This window comes from Chrysemys picta, chromosome 1 (assembly GCF_011386835.1).
Source record: "Chrysemys picta bellii isolate R12L10 chromosome 1, ASM1138683v2, whole genome shotgun sequence".
Lineage (NCBI taxonomy): Eukaryota > Metazoa > Chordata > Testudines > Emydidae > Chrysemys > Chrysemys picta.
Window position 1 is genome coordinate 87,930,653 of NC_088791.1, and position 22,994 is coordinate 87,953,646.

At 40.7% G+C, this 22,994-nt stretch overlaps 1 protein-coding gene across 11 annotated transcripts in view; it reads left to right on the forward strand.

Moving 5' to 3' along the window:
* The first annotated feature begins 2,620 nt into the window (after window positions 1-2,620).
* Window positions 2,621-22,994, forward strand: part of CNOT4 (CCR4-NOT transcription complex subunit 4) — a 124,011-nt gene continuing 103,637 nt past the window's right edge. For 7 of the 11 annotated variants that reach the window (XR_010591512.1, XR_010591514.1, XM_005305262.5 and 4 more), the window contains exon 1: window positions 2,645-2,876. The gene's annotated coding sequence lies outside the window, so the exon portion shown is untranslated. Of the gene's footprint in view, window positions 2,877-22,994 lie in introns of all 11 variants that reach the window. The other 4 variants (XR_010591513.1, XM_005305264.5, XM_005305267.5 and 1 more) reach the window with 3 other exon arrangements.

Genomic DNA, 22,994 nt, shown 5'->3' on the forward strand with positions numbered 1-22,994 from the left:
CCTTACCGCGCTGCCTGGAGCACCGTGGCTGGCGGCGCTACAGCCATGCTGCCCAGAGTGCCAGGACAGGCAGCCACGCCACCCGGCTGGAGCCAGCCATGCCACCATGCAGCATGGAGCACCACATCAGGCCCTGGCTCTGCAGCTGCGCTGCCCCAGGAGCTCACAGCCCTGCCACCCAGAGCATTGCGCCCGTGGCGGAGTGAGCTGAGGCTGTGGGGGTGGGGGATAGCCTCCCAGGCCAGGAGTTCAGGGGCTGGGCAGGAGCGTCCCAAGGGCCGGATGTGGCCTGCGGGCCGTAGTTTGCCCACCTCTGAGCTAGGTGGGCATCGTCCTGGTAAACAGCAGTGCTGCATATCTTCCCAGTTTGCTCACTACCTTTTTGATTAAGACTCTGCCCTACCTCTTGGGGACATGGCTCAGAGTAACATCCTCCAATGTAAGCATAGCGTGCAGAGATACACATGCAATTACTAACCTGCACCCTGCTGCCTCCCCACCTGCCAACACTGACACAGCATTGATTCAGGGATTCTCTAGAAAGGAGAAGTAAGGTAGAAAATGTCTTACATGTCCAAGTGCACCCCATACTGGGAAAATCAGATGGCAATGGCATTGCAAAATTGAGAAAAAATAAACTTTTCATCATTGTTGACATGAAGACTAGTATTGGGACTCAGGGACTGTGGCAGAAAGAGGAGACTGTTTATAAAGTGGGGAGATTTGTGTGAGGCGCTAGCTAGAGAGAGACAAAAGAAAAAATCAGCTGCCACTGATCACAGGGCAGAGGTATTTTACTGGAGGCTTCCTGCATGAAGGGTGGTGTGCAGTTTATTACTATCTCTGCTCAAGAAAACAGGACCTGAGTACATTTTGTAATTAAACATATGACACTAAGAAAATACCCCACTCAATGTCACCGATTTCCATTCCAAATGAGAAACTGACCTGCAAGGCTCTATAAAAATGCTACTGCAATAATTATTTAATTAAAAGGAGAAATAATATTTAAATGATTATTACCATATAAGGAGGTCTGTGCACACACAAATGCTCAGCAAAAAAAGGGAGGAGGTTTACAGTGATGCTGAGTATGCCAGGCAAGGCAGAATGACAGCTGCCACTGGGGCAGCAGCAAGAAGTGGAGCAGTATCAAAGGCTAGGATGTGGGGCGAGGTGCAGTGAAGACAGTGTGGATGACTAGCAAACTGATTGGTGGAAGAGGAAATCAAATTCTGCAGATTCAGAGGCAGATGTCCTCATGAAGATGGAATCCTGCCCATCAGGAAGTGCTACTTGGTCTCTATTCCCAGAACATCTCTACAATTGTGGGGCCAGATTAGAGGGATGGTGGGCGGGGGCGCAGAAGGAGACCCACCACAGCTGGGGACTATGGTAGTCAATTAGAGGATATTAAAAATGGAGAGAGTGGTGGCACTGAGTCAACAAGGTGGCACAGCACCTAGAACTTGCAGGGGGTATAAAGCCATCAGGAGATGGCTTGTGTATTCACTATCCAGAATAAGAAACCACTACAGGCATCCCTAATGTACACTCTAACAGGGTTGGGCAACAGACAATCTGTCAATGGGCGGTCAGGGTGCAAATATCTGTGATCCCTGATAAGGTAGGGCAAACCACTGAAAACATAATCTCACACACCTGAGATGTTATCATAAAGATTTCCCGCTAATCTCATGTCTGTAAAATGAGTAGTTGCTATGAAATGTATTTCCATTTAAGTCAATGGCAAAAAAAACATTCACTCACATAAGCAGAAATAGGATTGGGCCTATAAAACCCACTGAAATCAATGGGCTCAGCCTCAAAACTATTCACAGTAAGGATTTTAACAGCTTTCCTTAACGAAATTCTATTGCTTGAAATATACCTTATACCCATGAATTTTTAAAAGAGAGTTAACTACATGGACAATCTAAAGGGGTAATTAATAACCAACTGGTTTTGAGCTAGGGGAAAACAAAGGAAAGTTAGACAAAAGCCAAAATTTGAAATCAGCATAACTTTTGAATGAGCTGTAACAACAAAACAGTTTGTTGACTTTTCATCTGACTTCGCAGAAATGTTTCTCCTTTGCCCTCTAAATAAGTGTGGTTAGGTCACCCAGTTTTCAGGTTTGGTGCAAACCATGGCCATGGCAGGTTAGAGTAGGGGTGAGGCTGGAAAGTGGAGCAGGTTAAAGCCCATGGCAGGTTGTCGGGAGGGGCAAGGATGGGAAATGGAGCGAGTCAAAGTCCATGGCAGGTTAAAGTGACGGGTAAGGCTGGAAGGAACTTGGATGAGTGCAGCACGGAGCAGACGGTGGCAGGGCAGCATGGTGCAGGAGAAGGTGACAGGGCAAAGTAGACACATGGCTATGCAGGGTAGAGGGGTCGCAGTGGGGAAGGGGATGCCGGGGAGGAGGCGGGGGGATGCCGCGGCTTCAGACAGACAGAAGCTAGCGGACAGCCCCAGATCTGCAGCTGGCAGGGGCAGATTAACGCAGCCCATCGCCACTCATCCCCTCCCCCAGCCGCCTCCGTTTCCTGCCAAACCAGACTACAAGTCCCGTCGTGCCCCGGGCGGCCGCCTCCCTGGCGGCACGTCTCCTCCACCCCGCCCCCGACGGCTGGTGCGCACGCGCGTTGGCGGCGGCGTCTAGGGCAGTCTCCCTAATGTAAGATGGTGGCCGGCCTGGCGGCGGAGCGCACGGAGCCCGGAGATTACCCGTCTCTCACATAAAGGTCGTCGGAGGAGCTACTCCGCCCCCTCCCGCCAGGCCCGGCGCTACTAGAGGTCCCGCCCGACAGCGCTGCTAGCCAGCCGGCCGCCGTGAAGCAGGAGAGACTGCGGGCTGGGAGGGACGAGGAAGGCGGGTGAGTGTGCGAGCAGGGGCCGGGGGAGCCGGGCTACGAGAGAGCGGAGGCTTCGCAGGGAGCGCAGGCCTCAACCTGGCCCCCGGGAGCGGCGGGACCCCGCTGTCTAGGGAGAGCGGGGACGCCCCTGCCCGGGCGGGCGCGAGGGGCGCCCAGGGGCTGCCCGTTTTCCGTCCCCTCGCGGGGAGGGGAGAGCCCGCTGCGTGAGCCCGGGGCCGTGCTCGGCACCGAGGGGCTGCCGGAGTGGGACGTGGGAGAGGAGGGGGCTGTGCCCGGGAGGGTCTCACCCCACCCCTCCTGTCTCCGGGGGAGGCCGCACTGGTTTGGGTTATCTATTTCAGTGTGATTCTCCTATGGCTTGGTGGAAATTTCCTTTCGTTCTCCTCCCCCTCTCCAAAACTGGGCTCCATTTGTTCTGATTCTCACTTTTGTGGGAGACAGATGGTAAATGGCAGCCGCCTCTCTTTTTCTATTATTTTGGACAGTTCATTTAACCTTCTCAGATTTGTCTCTTAGCAAATCAGCATTTAACTTTCCAGGGCTTCTAAAACATGCTTAGTCCTAGAAACCTTTTTATAGGGTGAGTTAGGAGAAGGAAATGACAAGGCTATGGGCTCACATCGTGTTCAACGGATTGCCATATGCTCTACCTGCCAGTTTCAGTGTGAGCTGGTGGTGATTTCATGTACACATAAAAGGAGGAGATGTCCGTTGGATAGTCATCCTAGAAGACTTCACTGCTACAGCTCAGAGGATTCATATGGCTTTGGCCTGTGTGCTTGGGACAATATTAAATGCGGAGTTATTAGGAGGGAGATGAATGCTATGTAGGGTATATGTTACATTTTACTCTTTAAGCTGGATGTGCAAGTCCTGAAAAAGGTTGGCTTAATTTTACCAAAAAGTTGCGAAGGTTATGTTAGCATATAGCATGTTTACTGTCTCTGTACTTATTTCTAGCTTACCTGTGCTTATCTGCAATACTGCCTGTGTTATATTCTATTTTAGTTTTAAAATATCTGGATTTCAGTGAACAGATATTTTAACATCACACTTATGTGAGCATGATCACAGACATTGACTAAAAGATAAACAGTAATATTGAAAGGCAAATCTGTGGAAGAATCAAATTCTTTTCCCCTCCCTCCTCTGTATCTGGAAATTCAGGCTATGAAAAGGAAGAGGAGAGCGAACAAGCAATGTACCTGAGAGGTTGGATGGAGTTCAGGTGACCTATGAATACTCCAAATATACAAGCATACTTTTAGTTTCTCAGTAGCATCACTAATAAAAGAAAATAGTAGTAGTGCACAGTCTAGAAGTTAAGTGTATTACACCTCAGGGTTTTTATGATCCTCTAATAGACTCTTTCCATTCCATAAACAAGACTAACACATGTATGGGTTTAGAAATGTTTGGCAGTCAGACTTGGCTGAATGGCAAGGAAAGTTCATGCTAGGAGAGGATTGTTTTTGTATGGTAAGGGGTGTTGACTATAAAATGCACTCTGGTTCTAACTTGCATGTTTTCCTTTTAAGTTCCCATTAAAAGTTTTTAGGAGATGTATTTGTGGCTAGCTTAGTTTTTTGTTACCGAAAATGTTGTAGGTGTTTGTCAGGCTTAGGGCTCTAGTTTTTTTAATTTGGAGCTGATCATTTCAAATGGATGACATTGTGTAAACACAGAACTTCAAATTGTCTGATTATAAAATGTATTTTAGGCCTTAGGTAACCAAATCCATCATTTATAGACCTGCCTCAGCTTACAAGACTGTACCTTGCCATATGGTGCAACCAAACATAATTGGTTGGCAAGGCCACTGTATCAGGGGTTCTCAGACTTTCACAAGGGTGAACAACATCTTAATAGACTATATGGACCACCTTTCATCCCACTTGCAATTGCATAACATCCCTGTGACAACTTCTGCAATTGCTTTCTTTGTAAAGTAATATTAGGAAAGTATAAATATTCATATTTTTAGCAGCCTTTAATATGCAGTGTTCTTTTTTGAGACAGTTAATGACACTCTTTAATGACACTGTCTTTGCTATTCAGTTCAGTATGTCTCCTTCTTTACTATCTGTCCTTTTTCTCTCAGCTGGAAATGACAAGAAGAGTCTGGGCTATAGGACTGCCCATCTCTGTGAAGTGCTACTGCTCCTTTGACCACAGTTTGGGAATCTTCGCAGTAGGTTACAGAAATAATACTCAGTTCTTAAATATTTTCATCCGTAGATGTCAGTGTTTTATAAAGGAAAGTAGTCGTATCCTTGTCTGACCAATGGGAAAATGGAGGCATAGAAGTAAACGATTTGCCCGAGGTCACACGTCCAACATCGTTGGAGCCAGGAATACAGCTCAGGTCTTCTGTTTCCTCAGCAGTGTGTTGGGCCTTCTGTCAGGATCTGTGTGGTTCTGCTGTGCAGGAGGGAGTGCAAGGTTTGAGGCACTCTTATGAAGGTTCTTATTCCAGGCAAAATGAAAGGACAACATTGGTGGTAGATAGTGGATTGAATAAAAGCATTTCTGTAAATAAAACTTCATCATTCCAGGGTAAACTATTTGGCTCAAAGATAGTAAAACCGTATAATACACACACTTCTACAGATATTTAGTGAACCAGAAATTTCCATTATAAATTATTTATTTTGTAAGATATTTCCCTAGTTCAAAATAAGCAACCTTAAAGCAAAAATTGTCCAGGCCCCACATCATATGTATTTTTCATAGTTGATGCAGTGGTTTTGAAGCTACTTCAAGTATCAAATAATTAAAGATTGTTTCTAGTAATGCAGTGAACATTTACAATCACAGGCTTGACTTCTCACTCTGTTTGGAACTCTGGTCATCCTCACGTTAGTGGACTGACCTCCTGTCCAGCTTTGAGAGAGAAATTATCTAGTGATTTGTAAATGGCAGAAGAATGAAATTCCATTATTAGAGATCGTTCTGGTGTTCTGGGAACATTGTAACTAAAATGCACTATATAATTTCTCACAGACTTTCTTCACCCAAACTAAGCCCGTAAGTACTTTCTAACCATACAGATGCATCTTATAATGGAGAAGGCTTGTAATATTCTGGAATTACAAAATAGTATGTGTGTGACCTAGCAATGTTAGGAAGCTTGTATCCAAATTTATACAGGAATTCAGAGGCTGGAGAATGACATTGCTTTCCATCTCCTGCACAATCCGTAAGATGTATACACAGTTTTTTGTTTCTAGATGTCATCTTAGAACAGTGGTTCCCAAACTTTAACAACCTGTGAACCCCTTTCACTAAAATATCAAGTCTCGCGAACCCCCTCCTAAAAATGAAGTTTTCCAGGGATTTTCTCCTTTAACTGAGTATAAATTATAAAAGCAGTGATCTTGGAAATATAAAATTTGTTTTTGACATGCTTATTACACTATTTATTTTTAATTATTTATCATTACAGTATTTTTATTAAATTATGAAAACGGCAACAGTCTTCCAAGATCTCACTTTCGTAGCTTGTATCATTTCGAATAAGCCTGTTATAAGACAAGGCTCCAATGTTTCATCAAGGAGTATCAGATTTGAAACATCATGAAGGTATTTAAGAAGTCAACTCAAAGAGTTCCTCCTACACAAGCATTCAGGTCTTGAGTAGTCCAGGCAAACAATGCATGTTACAACAAAGCTTAAACTTGTTCTTCATAATAACTTTAAAAACAATACTAGCTGCCTATTTAATTTTAAAAACAGCAAAAAATACCCACCTCCCTTTCCATTTCTTATAAGGAATCTTGATAGATATGCTGGCTTTGATCTGCTTAGCTCTTGGAAGTCCAGGGGCTCCGGATTGTTGGCCCTGTGCTGCCCGGGGTCCCTAGGGACAGCTCTATCCGCCCTTAGGGAATTTTTTCCCGAGAACCCCCTGTAACATTTTGTGACCCCCCCAGGGGTTCACGAACCCCAGTTTGGGAACCACAGTCTTAGAGTTACTTCCATAATCTGTTAAGTATATAAACAACATTTGACAAACCAATCATTAGATCACAAGGCAGAAGACTTAACCTACTTGCTATCAGTACTCAAACTGGGAATTGGGTTTGAGGTGGCGGTGGAAAGGGGGCTGTTATGTCTGAAACAATTTTAGAGTTTAGAGTGGTAAAATGTAGATGGATGCAGAAACTTGAGTAAACACTACTGAGGTGAGTGGAGACAGGTCACACTTGGAGAAATCCTGTTCCCTCAGCAATGTGGTGGGCCTTGTGTCAGGATCTGTGCAGGAGGCAGTGCAAAATTTGGGGTACTCTTGTGAGGGTTTCCCATGTGCTGCTGCATAAAAAGGATTTTGAGCATGGACTGCTGCTATACCTCTCCACGTTGGGGGAGACACAGTGGGAAGACTGCTCCAGACATAGGCTAAACTACTGGCTATAAGGAGGTTCCACTATTTTATTGTGGTGAAGTTTTTTGGTGGGTGTGAGGAAGGGTAATATATCGCTTCTCCCACTCCAGTGAAATTCCTAGGAATATCTGGGCCTTAAACATTTACACCTGTAGAGTTTCAGGTTGACTGTCCAGATTCATGAAAACAGCACTACATGCATTTGATTGATACTTACGTTTACTTTGCAACTAAGTGCTAGAAATGCAATTATTTTTAAAACTGAAGATTACGTGTTGATGCGTAAGTCTGGAAAGAAATTGGTGGCTAACTGCCTCACTTGCCAGAGAGGGGCAAGTAGAAAACTGGTGAGTAAATTTATCAAATCCTGAACATAATACAAGCAACATTACAGTAATGACCAAAAACTTGTGGTCATCTTGTGATAGCACTGGAAATGAGCAAGTAATTTAGTGAGCATCCAAAAAGTACTTTATTCCTAGTTGTTGGTTCTGCACACTTTAGGCTACAGGCCATCTTACTGTAATCTTGTTAGGTCTTCAGTAGCCGAAGATATAATTTGTTTACTAATGTTTGTTAGAGGGAGTGATATAAGTGGCAATTTAACTTCTCAGTGTAAGAATACTCTAAACTCGTCTGTATTAAACTGGTAATCCTAAAAGGAAAGCAGTGATTTAACTTTCGGTAGGGTAAAACAGTGACTGCTGCATGAGAAGGTTCATCACAGTTTCTTATCCCCTTGCCTTTGGAGAGCTGCTCCGCTTTACAAAATATTTAACAAAATTTGAGGACTGGAATGCAAAAGGGTAGTGTGTCGAAATAGAGGTACCTTAAATTATTTGCATTAGAAAGGCGGGTGGGGGTTTGGTGTAAGGAAATGCTTGGGGTAAAAAATGGAAGTGTGTTGTGGCTCACTCAAGATTTCTGATTTGCAGTACAATTTAGAACAACAACAAAACGAGGTTGGGAGGGAATTCAGCAATAACGACTGAATGTCAGTAAAGTGTACGTAAAGGTCTGTTTTTCTGTTTGTTCAGTGCAACAAATAAAAAGGGACGAATTGACGGGCAGTGCTACAGTAAAAGATTTGAAACTTCATTATGATAAGTAGAAGTTACCCTAGGCTTTCAAATGTATTATCAAGTAGAAATCTCCCTCTCCCTCCATTTGTTATCTCCTGTTTCTTGGAATTAAATGTAGACTGAAGGCTTGTCTTCATGTACATAGCTACTGTGACATGGGAGAGATCCCATCTGCGTAGTTAATCCACCTCTATAAGAGGTGATAGCTATGTTGATGGGAGAAGCTCATAGGTCTGTAGTGTCAACCTGGCCTTAGCTTTCACCATCTATTCATTCTGCCATAGTCTTCTGGTAGTCCCTAAACTAGTAAGAAAACTATGGGTCAAAATTGTCATAGGTCAGTTTACCAGAGCTGTTTACATGTTTTTCCTATTGTATTAATATTATGGGCCTGAATCTCATTTACACTGAGGCTCCTTTATGCCGCCAGAATTATGTAAAGAGGCCTTAGTGTAAATAAGAAATAAGCCTAATAAAACACCTCCAACTTGGCTAGTGACTCAGTCTCTCTGCTGTTGTGGATCCATGCAACTGTTTTTTCTAAAGTATATCAGTTTGTAAGTGTTCTGTTCATGTCCTCCCTTTAAGTTGGAACTTTCCTTCCAGCTTTTGATAAAACATAAGGATCAGGGCATTTATAACGGAGAAAACTTGTTTTCAAATGACAGCTCATTTTTGTCCTTGAAAGTAGCAGTAAAGAAATTTTCAGCAGTCATCTGGCAAAGCATATATTAAATTGAAACTTTTTATATGTATAGCTTCATCATTGGTAGCAAACTGGCTCCAGGAGAGCAAATTGGAAGTCTCTGGGAATTAAATGGTGGAGAATTATACAGTTTACTATGGCACACCAATTCTAGCTCAATCTTTTTGTGTAGTTTAAATGTTATTCTTTTAAAAGACGAAAGTTTGGAAATTCAAGCAACCATCAGCATTTACAATAATCTGCAGAAGTTTGGAGGGGGGAAAAAAGGTAGCTTACAGCTACCTTCCTTCCTATATGGGTAGTAGCTGAGTAGGAATTAATATTCCTACTAGAACTATCATAGGTGAACAGCTCACAACTATAACAAAAGGATTACTGACATTAAGATTTTTAAAGATTTGTCAATTAAAAACTGCATGACTTGAAGTCAGCTAACTATGCCCTATGGCAGGCCTGTCCTCCTATCTGTTTGCACTGTGGCTAGTGCACTGGGACCCTAAATCTGATCTGAGGCCACTAGGTATTACTGTTTATATAAATATATAGCACAGTGAAACTTCATGCAGACCACCTGCCCTCGGCGAGCACCAAAAGATATATTCCCAGATAACACTAAAATGCTAGTTTTAAGAGAACATCTTTCTATGTTCAGCGACAGTCTAGAATTGGTTCCAAATACAACAGTACACTTTTGGGGAAAACCGCTCAACTACTTTTGACTTTGCTGTATGTAAAGTGCACACTGTGTATAGTCTTTTCAGAGATTTCTGCATTTTCCTTAACTCCGTGTATTGCAGTAAGTGGTTTTTTTTGTTTTGTTTTTACACTGAATCGCCAGAAAGCAGTTAAATGTAATAGAAATTGTTTTTATTTCACCTGTGCTGAGTAACTGATGGACAGAGCATTATGGGCTGCAACAAGTAACCTGTTATACACTTAAAAAACAAACAACAAAACCCCCCTCTAAATGCAATATTTGTATTTTATTTTTATAAAATACTTAAATCTAAATGTTGGTAAATTAAGTGACTTGCAAACGATAAAATAAGTTTTGGAATCAAGTGTAATTTGGCTTTGTGGGCTTCCTTTCAGCTTTCTGTGTTGTTTTTATTAAAAGACCCAACTTTTTATCGGTCCTTGAGTGATCAGTTAATATAGTTTCCACTGTACTTAAAATGTCTTGACTGGGAGGATGGTGGAAGATAACTTCACTGAAAATTTGGATTAGCATTTGACAGCACCAGTTCATTGTTTGATGTTTATAGTGGGGTCAGATACTGCTGAAGACCAGAAGGTTGCCAGAGTATAGCAGCATGGAGGGAGGGGGAAGGAAGTGCATGTGCATTGAGACAACTAATTTTGTTACATACTCTATTTCAGAGGTGTTTTTCCCCCTCAGTCTAATTTAGCACTAGTAGAAATATTTTGGGGCTTTCTTAGTGTCTACGCCTTTGATTTTAGACCTATGCTTACATTCTCAGTCTTTCTAGCTGTTCTTCTCTTGACCTTATTAAGCCAGCCTTTTGCATGTCATGTGTTTTGGTTAGTATATTTTTTCTATCTGAAGGAATTTGTCAGCTCTATGAGGGCAGTAAAAATGGAAGAACTGTTTTATAGAAAATGACTCAAGGATCCAGCCTTTAAGTAGGCAGATGGCTAAGCCAGTATGTTTGCCGTTAACTTTCTTTTCAGACTAAGGTTTTTTGCAGTATACATTTGTGTGTTCATAGACTAACAGATAACTTGCTCAGGGTGTTAACTCTACTAGTTTTTGTCCTGCAAGAGAGGACTCAAAAATGTTACCTACCCAAATAGACCCAATCAGGTGTAGCTAGACAGTTGGGGTGATGATGGGTAGTGAACTTGTTACTGTGTTTAGATTGTAAAAGATTTTTGATTTAATGCTTTGCTTTTTGGCACTTTCCTAGAATGCTGCCATCGCTGATGCTTCTTATAAAAGATGATTGAATACACCTCTACCTCGATATAACGCTGTCCTCGGGAGCCAAAAAATCTTACAGCGTTATAGGTGAAACCGCTTTATATCAAACTTGGTTTGATGCGCTGGAGTGCCCAGCCCCACCCTCCCGGAGTGCTGCCTTACCGCGTTATATCTGAATTCGTGTTATATCGGGTCGCGTTATATCAGGGTAGAGGTGTACAAGAAAACCAATTGCATAGGAATTTTTGTCCCCTAATAGTTCAGGTAACTTTTAGGTTTTCTTCCGTTTTCCAGTTCTCATATGATCCTCCCTCCCATAACCTTTAAATCCATGACAATGTCCTGTGGTGGTCTCCAGAATCTTTCAAATCTTTCTAAGATGTCGAAGTGTTTATGCCAAGCAATGATGCACTCCTTTCCGCTAAATGTATTTCGTTGAAAGTGCTCCAAACTTCTTTGACCTTGTGTATTAACACATTTGTATTTCCTGGCATAGCGGAACCAGAGGCTGACATTTGGTGTGCGATCACAGAAATCCCCATTGTTCTTCAACTTTTGCAGTTTTGAGTGAATCTTACGTAAGACCATCATGCTTTTCTGGGTTTCCCACAGGTGTACAGGGAAGCTGCTAAAGCAACCTGCAATCCTTATAAGTTTTACCTGCTTCTGTTACCGTAGTGGTGCATAAGTACACCTCTACCACTATATAACATGAATTCGGATATAATGCGGTAAAGCAGTGCTCAGGGGGTGGAGGGGGTGTGTGTGCGGGGCTGCGCACTCCGCCGGATCAACGCAAATTCAATATAACACGGTTTCACCCATAACGCGGTAAGATTTTTTTTGCTCCCGAGGACAGCGTTATATCGGGGTAGAGGTGTATTAAGTGCAAGATTCCCTCATTCAGCACTTATGAGTATGTGACTGTGTAGTGGTGGTGTAATCTTGATCCAAGTTTAAAATAGCCTTCCTAAAATGTTGCTCTTCTCTTTTGTCACAAGACAGAAATGAATGACAAGGCCACACTAAAATTCGCCTTCCTTATATCTAGTCCATTTTTTTTTTTTTAAACCTAGACTTGTTTAGACACAAATAGCTATGTCTTGTTTTGTTGTAACCTGGAGGATTCTAACTTCCATTCTCCATCTCCCCTTGAGGTCCTATAAAACCACCATTATTATTGAAGTGTAGGACTATGTGATGCTGTTCTTGGAGCCTGTAAACTTCACCCAGTCAGCCACAGTAACAACATTTGAGTAATACAAAACAGTCCTTCCATCTGAAGAATGATGAGCTTATTTCCCTATGGTAGGACTTTAGCTACTTTAAAGTCTTCTACTTGTGCATTTATCAGCCTTTGTCTTTGTCTCTGTTCATGTAGAGTTTGTAAATTCCTTACCCCTTATTTCCCTTGGAAATATTATACTATAATTACTAATGTGGGAAGTGTAGATTTTTTCCTCAGGCTGTCCATCTTAGAAAAAGGCTGCCGATAATTTTTGTCAAGGATATTGTGGATGTTAAGACATCTAGACTTGTACTTCTGAGACTTGAATCCAAAAATATCAAAAGTGAGAGATGATGTGACTTGAATATTGTAACTAAGGTTGTAAATCATTTTTATTTAAATTAACCTTAAAATTTAAATCAGACTTGCTTGCATTTTGTTAGTTCTTCATTTTATTTTGCTAAAGCGAATATTTTTTTTTGCTTGTTTTTTTTGGAGTTAGCGTCATTAGTAGAATTTCAGATTTTACATAGAGGTTTTCTCTTAAAAAGCTTCTCACTTAATACTTATTTATGCTGAAAATGACCAGCCCATGGTCTAACTACTATTCCTTACTATGAGAACCAAAATTTTTCCTCCAAAATTGACCCACTTTTCAAATATATTAATTGCCCCTTGAACCAATTCACTGTAAATCTGCCTTCACATCCAACCTGTATCCCTTTACCCTACCACTCTGGAAAAGTCTGGGAACAGTTTCAGTATATGCTTTTCTCCTTGTATTGCCTCTGGGGAAGTACTCAGGACAAAGACCAATAGCTCTGGTATGATCCATTGGTGGCATTGTTCTGTAAGACTGTTCTTTCACTGAATTGTGTGAGGAAGATACGGGATTGTGGGTACCACACACCAAGCTGGTCATAGTTTGTGAGTATGAATCTGCTTGTTTCAGTAGAGGTTTGGAAGTTGTGTTGTCTATTGATGGGCCTATATGAAATGAATGACACGCCCTAGCGTGTGTGAAATGGATTGGTAGCTTTAGCATGAAGAACCCGCTTATTGAATGGAGACAGACTAAAAATACGCTCTCTTCCTTAGAGGTATTTCTTGAAGTGAAGGCTGAAACACACTTGTGTGGTGTAGAGAAATCTGTATTACCATTGTTGCATCTGATCTGTTGCTAGAAGACTTCAGTTTGTAGCACCGTCAGTCCAGCAGCTTTCAGAAATGGAACATTTCAAATCCAAAATGAAATGCACAGAAGTGGTAGGAAGGTAACCCTCTTACTTTCCTATACCCTGTCCATGGTACTTCATGTATGTGTCCTCCCCTTAGCCACTAGAGCAAGTCTGAGAGAGTATTTGAATTCTGGCTCAACAGCATATCACTTCTGCATCTCAAGGCTGGAGCAGAGAGGTATGTGCATTAGTCACAAACTATGGAAATGATTTTTTTGTTTTTGGTTGAGATTACATTTCTTATTTGCCCTTCATGGTAGGTGCTAATTTTTAATGCCTCAGGAAATAATAGTGGCCTGGCACATGGTTAATACTATAGATGATAGTAGTTCTTTCTCTGTATGGTATATATGAATAACTTAAGTGAGACAGCTTGTTCACTACTTAACCTTAAAATGTATTTTTACAGTAAAAAAAAAAAAAAAACTCCAAAGTTGCTTATACAGTTTATTACTGCAAAAGCATAAGACTGATTTGTTGCAAAATATGAAACTACTTTGTTTTGTGGTTAAACTAAGAAAGCTTTTCATTATGTTGGTCAGCAGTAAGTTTTGAACCAAATTCTAGATAAAAGTTCAAATTGGTTGCTAAAAGTAAATAGAGTAGTTCACTGCTTGTGCAGTGTCCCTTCAGGAAATGCCCAGAAAATGAGGGCTGTCTGGCCTTGGCATATGAATATTTTTTTTTTGCTTTGGATGGGACCTGCCTGGCAGTGTGAATTATAGCATTCATTATGGATTTGACAGGCACTATCTACAGATTTGAGGATTTGTTTTTTTATGCCATTTAAGAAAATGTTTATAATTAACTTAGTCATGTTAAAAATGTTAGATTATAGAGCTCAAGGATATAGAAATAGCTGCAGTTTTTTTGGTACTTGAATTACTGAGTCAGTAATTGAGACTAATAACTCTCTACTCCTTTAACCCAACCTTTTAGTCATACAGAGGCTTAGGGTGGGGTAGTCTTATGGAGAACAAGTTATTTATTTAGGGCCAAAAAGTGTACTAGGGCATTTAAAAAAAAAAAAAAAAAAAAAAAAGACCGGTCCCAATGTTTAAGAATTCTATTCCATCTTGTGAAAAGTGCTGAAGTGACAGTACTGGATATTGAAACCATCTGATTGTCCAGTGAACAAGTACAGTTTGGGTAATGATGATGCAAGGTTCCTCTACCAATGTACTGTGACCTGGAAAGTGAGGATAGCTCAGCCTCCAGGCCGATTTAATCCTTGGCTTCTTTAGATTCCTGCTAGACTGGTGTGTGTGGGTAAGTACTGCCTGTATGGCCTCCTGTCAGCTGAACTGGACTGTGGCTGGCAAATATGTAATAACCTGGATTAGATTTGAATAGGTGTGCTAAAGGTGGAAAACTGTAGAACCCTATTACTAATTCTTGGTGTAAAGTAGCCCTCCAGAGAACACACATTTGAGTTCCTCTCTGAGGAAAGCAATGGAGATGACTTTGCCAGCCTTTTCTGCCTAGATGCATTAACTCTTATTGGAAGTGTTGAACATAGCAGGATTATTCTTTTGTGATTTGCCTACCTCTAATTTATTTGTGAATTGCATTTAGCATCTTTTCACATCCAAGGATTTTATTGGAAGTAAGTGTAAAATATCTTCTTAGCTTTTCCTTGTCTAAAAATAAGAATTTAATGTTAATTTTAAAAAAGTTGTAGAAGTTTAAACTTCTAAAAATTTCCTCCCCCGCTTTCCTGAAAGGTCCTTTACTGTCCTCAGTGAGAAGTCTCTCACCTTAACCCCGCAGTTCATGTGTAACAAAGTGGTTGAATATCCCTGCTTTGTATGCGAAACTCAGTTTTAACTCTAGAACCACAAGTGGTACTTCCATAATGTGACCTTTCAAAATTTATGGTGAAGACTTCTATGGTCTAATATAGACCAATAAGTTTGTACAGCTACCATTCAGTCTTATGTATAGCAGTACATAAGCTAGAGCTGGAAATGGGTGACAGGAGATGGATCACGTGATGATTACCTGTTCTGTTCATTCCCTCTGGGGAACCTGACATCGGCCACTGCTGGAAGACAGGATACTGGGCTAGATGGACCTTTGGTCTGACCAGTATGGCTGTTATGTATTATATTTCTAGGGAAAATATGCTATAATTGTAAATGTCACTTAATTTAAAATACAGTTAGAACATTAGAATTACAAAAAACGGAAACGGTTTCACTGAAATGTTACTTCTGAAAGTGAACATTTTGCCCCCTGACCGGTGTGGGGTGTGTGTGTGGTTTTTTTTTTTTTTTAATATAATAAACCATGCTAGAGACAAGCCATGTTCTTCCTAGTGGCAGGTAGAAGCATATCTTTGGTAGAATTCTATATAATTGGCCTCATTCCCCTACAGTTATGGTAACAGTGGTTGCATGAAAAAAAGGCAAGAGACTCTGGCACCTGCTATTTCAAAGACCCATAATGCCAAAGGACAGTAGGGATGGGAAGGGAACACCTATGCTGCTAACATCCTCAAAATGTTCATCCTGCTGGGAGGGGAAGGCTCTTTCTGTGTCCCATAAGTACTATAGATTCTTCAGGAGATACAAGTGCTCACCCATCTTGAGTCTTGTACCTATGAGTCTTTTGAAGTTGTAGCAGCAGCAAGAGTACCTTTTCTCTAAGCAGCTATTGGTTACCTCTCCCTGTCATGTAATCTTGGGATCTATCTGGGTGGTGCATCTTTCTAAAATTGGGAAGGAGAGTGCAGTTGGGAGCCATACACATCTAAAATTTGCAACTGCATCTTTAAAACAAGAAAGATTTACCACTTAGTCACGCTTGCCCTCCTTCATTACAAAAGTTGCTGTAAGTGCAGCCATATTAAGATTCTTCAGACAACCTTAACTCTGATCCTGTACTAATGTTAATATATTTAGCCATTTGAAACAGCCCTAATCACAACCATTACTCTTATCCACGCTTCCAGTAGTAACCACAAACTTTTCTTTACCTCACAGTGCTGTACTACAGATATAGAACCTGTCAGTCTCATATTGGCCACAAACCCCTTCTCCGGTTCATCCTATTGGTCATGAGGCATTTCTCCATAAAATCTCTCCTTTATACTGCACTGCTTTTCTTTCTACTGAAATAGCAATAATTGTTTAAAGTCCCAGAATTAAATCTCTGGCAGGGATAATTTAGCAGTATCCTGAGAGGGCATGGCTCTATTAGAGGCAGTAAAACCACACCAACTCTCCCTTTATTCTGGTGTTTGAACAGGAACAAGGGCTTCCTGGTTGCCCTTTAAAGTACATTGTTAGTGTTCAACACCTTGCAAGAGAGGTCCCTAAACCCTAACTACATAGTCACTACCATGATCTGTAATAGCATAGCATCCTTCACAAAGCTGGGAACGCGTGTTTGACCCATTAGTTTGTTTTTCCACTTCTGTGTATAAAATTTCAGATGAGACCCCCCCCAGTTTCAAGACTAATTTTGGAAAATGGATGCTTTCATAAAGTTAAGATGAGAAGTAAACTGTGTTCGCTGTCTTTTTCATAGGGAAATGGAATCTGATATTGTTACAGGTAATACCTTTTGCAGTATAGTCACTACGTGATGAACATGAATGTAAAAATAAATCTATCGCTTAAAATGGAGAGAAGTTCTACGTGATGGTCCCCTGCATTTTGAACTTGCTCGCCGACGAGCTGAAGGGGACAAGAGGTGCAGAAGGAAGGAGAGACTGACTTCCAGTCATGGTCAACAGCCTCCTGCTGAGCCCAAAAACATCTACCCTCATTGCAGTAGAACTTGTGGTTCAAGGATTGGCCTTATTAGCCACCTGAGGACCCATAACTCCCATGGAAGAAGATCATACTCGGTAATGAGTGATTGCCCATCATCATCAAAAATAAATGCAGAAAATATTATATCCTATAACCCATCCTGATTCCTATTATTAGTATGCTTCCGTATGCCAAGAGAATGGGAATTCTAAACATTAAACAATGATTTTGAGTAGATTATTATTCTTACTGAGTGCAGCTGCTGAGTTGATTTAGGCTTATTTGCATATCTAATATTTCAATTATTTTGATTAACATGGGGCACTTGGCTGTTTAAAATCCACAAGTAGATTGGTTATATTCCCTTCTAGTATTAGTTGTGAAAATAATTCTCCTGTAAACTACTTTCTAGAATTTGTTTTTACAAAAGGCAGTTTTGGAGTAGGTAACCCCCTTATTCATGGGATAGCATTGCAAAAGTGTTTGGAATGTAAGCAACAAAAGGATTGAATTTAGTACTGACAAGAAAATGGTGGTTAAGAGTGTAATCATAAGTGGTTGATCTGCGAAGACCAGAGTGAGGATGTTACAGTCTCTCAAGTATCATGAGACATCTTTACATTTAATGGATCACAGCACTTGCGGCTTCTTATATGAATGGGCCTTCATGTTTGGAATCAAACTAACAATGCACATTCCTAGCTTGCATTGTGCTTTGTGATGATATGTGGACATCCTAGCTTAAAATGTTAGTTGCTACATCTGTTCTACACACTTAAATATTATTTGGCTCTACTAAGCTTAATTAAATTCAGGATTTTACCCAGCCGATCCTGGACAGTGAAAATTACCTTCACTAGTGAGCAGAATTTTAGCTAGAAAGATGCTAAGTTTGTAGTCTGGGCCTTAAAGCTTTTAAGGGCTTGGGACTGAGTATTAGCAGTCTACTATACAACTCATTGTAGAAATTCAGCTTTTTGCTAATAAAAAGCACCGAGCAACAGATGTGGTTCCTTTGCAAATGAAAGATCATCCGTATGTAGTTATAAATTTTTGCATATTTGACAGGTAATTTTGAACTCTACATGGTATCACAAACACAGAGAAGACACATACTAGATCAAACATCAGGAAATATTTTTCAGCTCTTCATCATAATTTCCCAGTGTATAACTATGGGAGAACATAAACTTGCATGACTTACATACCTGTTTCCTGGTTAACTGCTGGTAACTAGCTTCAGAAGTGCTTATGAAGTTACCAATCATGGAATATTTGTTTTGCGTTTTTAAAATCAAGCTGTGAAGTCTGACAATTCAGCCTTTTGTGTTTATAGCTTATTCATTTTTTTTATAAAGTGCATATTTTTGTTTGTTAGTGTGTAGTGTCTTCGAATAGGAGGGAAGGTGTTTTGTAAACAACTGCTTATGCTTCTGTTCAGTATACCTGCAGACCTCTGACCTTGTGCCACACTTTAGTCATACAGTTTAATCGATTTTACACTAAACAGACAGCCATAGGTGTAGAGTTAGGAAGTGAAATTAAAAATGTGTGTGTGTGTGTGTGTGGGACAGCATATCATCCAGAAATATTTCCAAATATAGCCTTTACTTTCGTAAAGGTTTAGTGATAAATATTTTAAACTGTTGTAGGTGTGTATTTCCCCAAAAATGTACTAAGTTTGTTCCCCTTCCCTGCATTGAGTTGGAGAACCCTGCTAAGTTCTATAGCTATTTGCATTTTGGCTTTGCTTTCATTTAAGCAGTAGGTTATCTCACTTTGAACCTGGAATAACTGAGAGCTTGAAAAATTTACCAGATTCCTGGCAGCCAGAGATTGATCTGAAAGATGAGATTGTAGGATCCTGCAATTAAAAATTCCAGGTTCAGTGTTATGGAAAGAAGCCCATATCCATCTTCTGGGGATGGTGCTGGGATATTTTTAAGGATGTATCTGGATCCTGCTCGGAAATTTTCTTTGTATATCTGCATCAGGCTAGTATTTGTGTAAATTGGAAGTCTCCTAGGGGCTACTGGAAGGGGGGGTGGAGTTTCTCTTCCACCTAGAGTATCCTGATTGGAGTGGGGTTGAAGTCTCCGCCATTCTGCTTCTCTGCCAGTCTCCAGGCGGGAATGCACAAAACAGTTTAATTGCTTCCTGCATGGTAATGAATTTCAGGAGTGGAATGGACTAGAGGCTTGCTACCTTCATTGCTGATGCTTATAAAAGCTGAGTAGCAGCAGAAACATTACCACTTATTTGTTTGCTGACAGGAAGACTACTGTACAGGTTAATGTCTGGAAGGTAATCCTCACCGGTATTATGACTAGAAACTTCATGTTGAATGAGGATAACTTTTTTCTATAAGTTGTTGTGGGTTTTTTCCCCCATCCCATCTCACCAGCGATAGATGTTTGCTCGCCAGAAGTGATCAAACAAATGAATTTTTCAAGTATTTGAATATCTGTGGTGGCTTTGAAACGAACTGCAGAGGAACTTGAGGAAATGGTGGTGTGGAATTTTTTTTGTACAATAAATGAGAAATCCATAGATTATTTTTCTTTAGGAAAAAACAATCCTTCTCCACAGAAGTTAACTTGGATTGGCTAAACTGTGCACCTTCTTAAGGATGCTTGCAGGGTATCTTCAGTATGAATATTTATCCCTTCTTTATAACCACTGTTGAGAAATTTAGAACAGGGATTTTAGCCTAATGTGAGGACCTGAATTGCCGGCACGGTTCTCACTGATGGTAATTATGCACAGAGATAAAGGCTAGTTTGTAAACTCATTTTTGTATTCCTCACTCAGCGAGTAGGGAGGGGAATAATGCAGGACACTTTAGGCCCATAACCATTCTGTCTTTTCCCCTCCTCTCTTTGCCCTTATCTGTTCCTTTCTTCCACATTTCTCATCACTTTTGGTGTCTTTGGGTTCTTCAGTGTGAAGTTTCAGCACTGGAGAGAACTTTATGAATAAAAAAAACGAGGAGTCCTTGTGGCACCTTAGAGACTAACAAATTTATTTGGGCATAAGCTTTCGTGGGCTAGACCCCACTTCCTCAGATGTATGGAGTAAAAAATACAGGAGCAGGTATAAATACATGAAAGGATGGGGTGCTTTACCAAGTGTTAGGTCAGTCTAACAAGATAAATCAATTAACAGCAGGATACCAAGGGAGGAAAAAAAACTTTTGAAGTGGTAAAAGAGTGGCCCATTACAGACAGTTGACAAAAAGCTGTGAGTAACAGTAGGGAGAAATTAGTATTGGGGAAATTAAGTTTAGGTTTTGTAATGAAGCAACCACTCCCAGTCTTTATTCGGGCCTAATCTGATGGTATCTAGTTTGCAAATTAATTCCAGTTCTGCAGCTTCACGTTGGAGTCTATTTTTGAAGTTTTTTGTTGAATTGCCACTTTGAGGTCTGTTATTGAGTGACCAGAGAGATTGAAATGTTCTCCTACTGGTTTTTGAATGTTATGATTCCTGATGTCAGATTTGTGTCCATTTATTCTTTTGTGTAGAGACTCTGGTTTGGCCAATGTACATGGCAGAGGGGCATTGCTGGCACATATCACATTGGTAGATGTGCAGGTGAATGAGCCCTGGATGGTGTGGCTGATGTGGCCCCTTGAATAGATATGTGGACAGAGTTGGCACCGGGATTTGTAGCAGCATTTGGTTCCTGGGTTGGTGTTTTTGTTGTGTGGTGTGTAGTTGCTGGTGAGTATTTGCTTCAGGTTGCGGGGCTGTCTGTAAGCGAGGACTGGCCTGTCTCCCAAGGTCTGTGAGAGTGAGGGATCGTCCTTCAGGATAGGTGTAGATCCTTGATGATGCTCTGGAGAGGTTTTAGTTGGGGGCTGTAGGTGACGGCTAGTGGTGTTCTGTACTTTTGCTTACAGCATGGGACGAGAAAGGAACTTTTGCTTCCCGTCCCAGGCTTCACTCCAATCCCTTTTCCCATGTCATATCTTCAGTGCAGTCCTCAAAGAGTTATCTTCAGGGATATTGGGCAATGGATCCTCTCCTTCCCCAATCTTTGATAAAAACAGTTGTTTTACAGTCTCATACATATGACACTAAACTTGATGCATTAGGCTTTATTCTTTTCATGCAAGTTCCACACAGTTCAGTGAGCTTGGACCTAGTAAGTTTGTGTATGGAGATGCTGTATCGGTGCCTAAAGACACCTAGATAGCTGCCTGGTATATGGATTGATAGAGTTCAATCCAGTTAAGTGCTGAGTGCCCTCTGTGTCTTGCAGGATCAGGCCCCTAATGAGGAGTTACGAGGAAACTATTGCCTTTATTATGTTTATCTGTCTGATGAGGACTTATAAAGGACTTTTGGTGGGGTGTGCCCAATTACTGTATCATTATGAATAAAACTCATTCTAGTTTGGCAAAAATGGTTGTATAAGGGAACCAGAGTTTGCTTTTCCCCAATCTTAGCTTCACCTTAACCGAATTGGGTAGGAATTTAAGGCAACAGTGAAAATGGCATTTTACATCTGACCTGCCGAAGTTTGTAGTTTATTCTGTCACAGCATCACTTGCACCAAAAGCCTGTATCTTGTGCTTGCCGTTTAACCGTACTGGTTATGCACACCAAGACCAAGATGGATTGATTCATTTTGGGGGTGACTAGGGGAGAGAGAAGGGGCAAATCAACACTATTTTCCCTTCATATATTTTGTATTTTTAATTTGTAATAACTATGTTCTGGTCAGCAAGTGTCACTTGCACCGAACAGATTTATTGCATTCAGATAAAATATACAAGACAACTTGAATAAACAGTTTTCAAAATCCATCTTCAATTGAATTTAATCCTATTTGTTTAACTTCAAATTGGGTGAACATTTCAGTCATTTCTTGGAGGGAATGAGAGTTGCAAAAGGAAGGAACAGAGGATTGTGTGGCTTAAACCAGTTCAAATGCTGTTCCTGGCCTCGTATAGAGTGAAACAAAGTTCGAATCCTGTCACGTGTGGTTATTGAGCCAAAATTGATTTACTTGGGTTTGGAATTTTCTTTAGCAAAATATCCAGGCCATGAAAAAACCTGCTGTCCAGAAATCAACAAATAACAGATTGACACATTCAGTGTAATTAATTTCGTTTGTCCAATGACCACTTAATATACCTGGATATACTGACCACTGTATCCAATTTAGGTTTGAAACTAAAGTTGGTTTCCTTCCTCTGTTTTCTATAGTGTGAAAAGTGTTATATAAGGTACGCCTTCTGTATTCAGAGCCTGAAAATTGGGAGCAGGTTATTTTCCCATATCTGCAGATTCATTCTTGATCTGGTAAGCTGCCCTTAAGAGTATGTTCTTAGAATAAGAAATCGGCTCTGTACAAGTGTGAAATGCAAACTTGCACAACCAAACTTATTTATCTGTGCCTGGATTGAATTTAGAGACACTTGGTTAAGAAAAAAATGAATAAAACACACTTTTCCCTATGAAAAGAACGGGGAGTTAGATTAACTAGAATCTTTAGTTTGTTTTTTAATGCCCTTTTAACCTGGCTATTTAACTTTAATGGAAGTTGCTGAGTTTTCTCAAAGTATTTGCAGGTTACCTTTACATAAAGTTCAAATAACTACAGAGAACAGCTAATTTATGAAGCACAGGATGAGAGGGAAGCTGTATGTTTTGTGTGGTAGGACAACCTACATAAATACATATTAGGCTATAAACCTACAAAAAATCGCTCTAATAAGGTGGGTGGCAGGAGTAGACTTTAAGAAAAATGTTTGATGGGCAGAAGTTGAAAA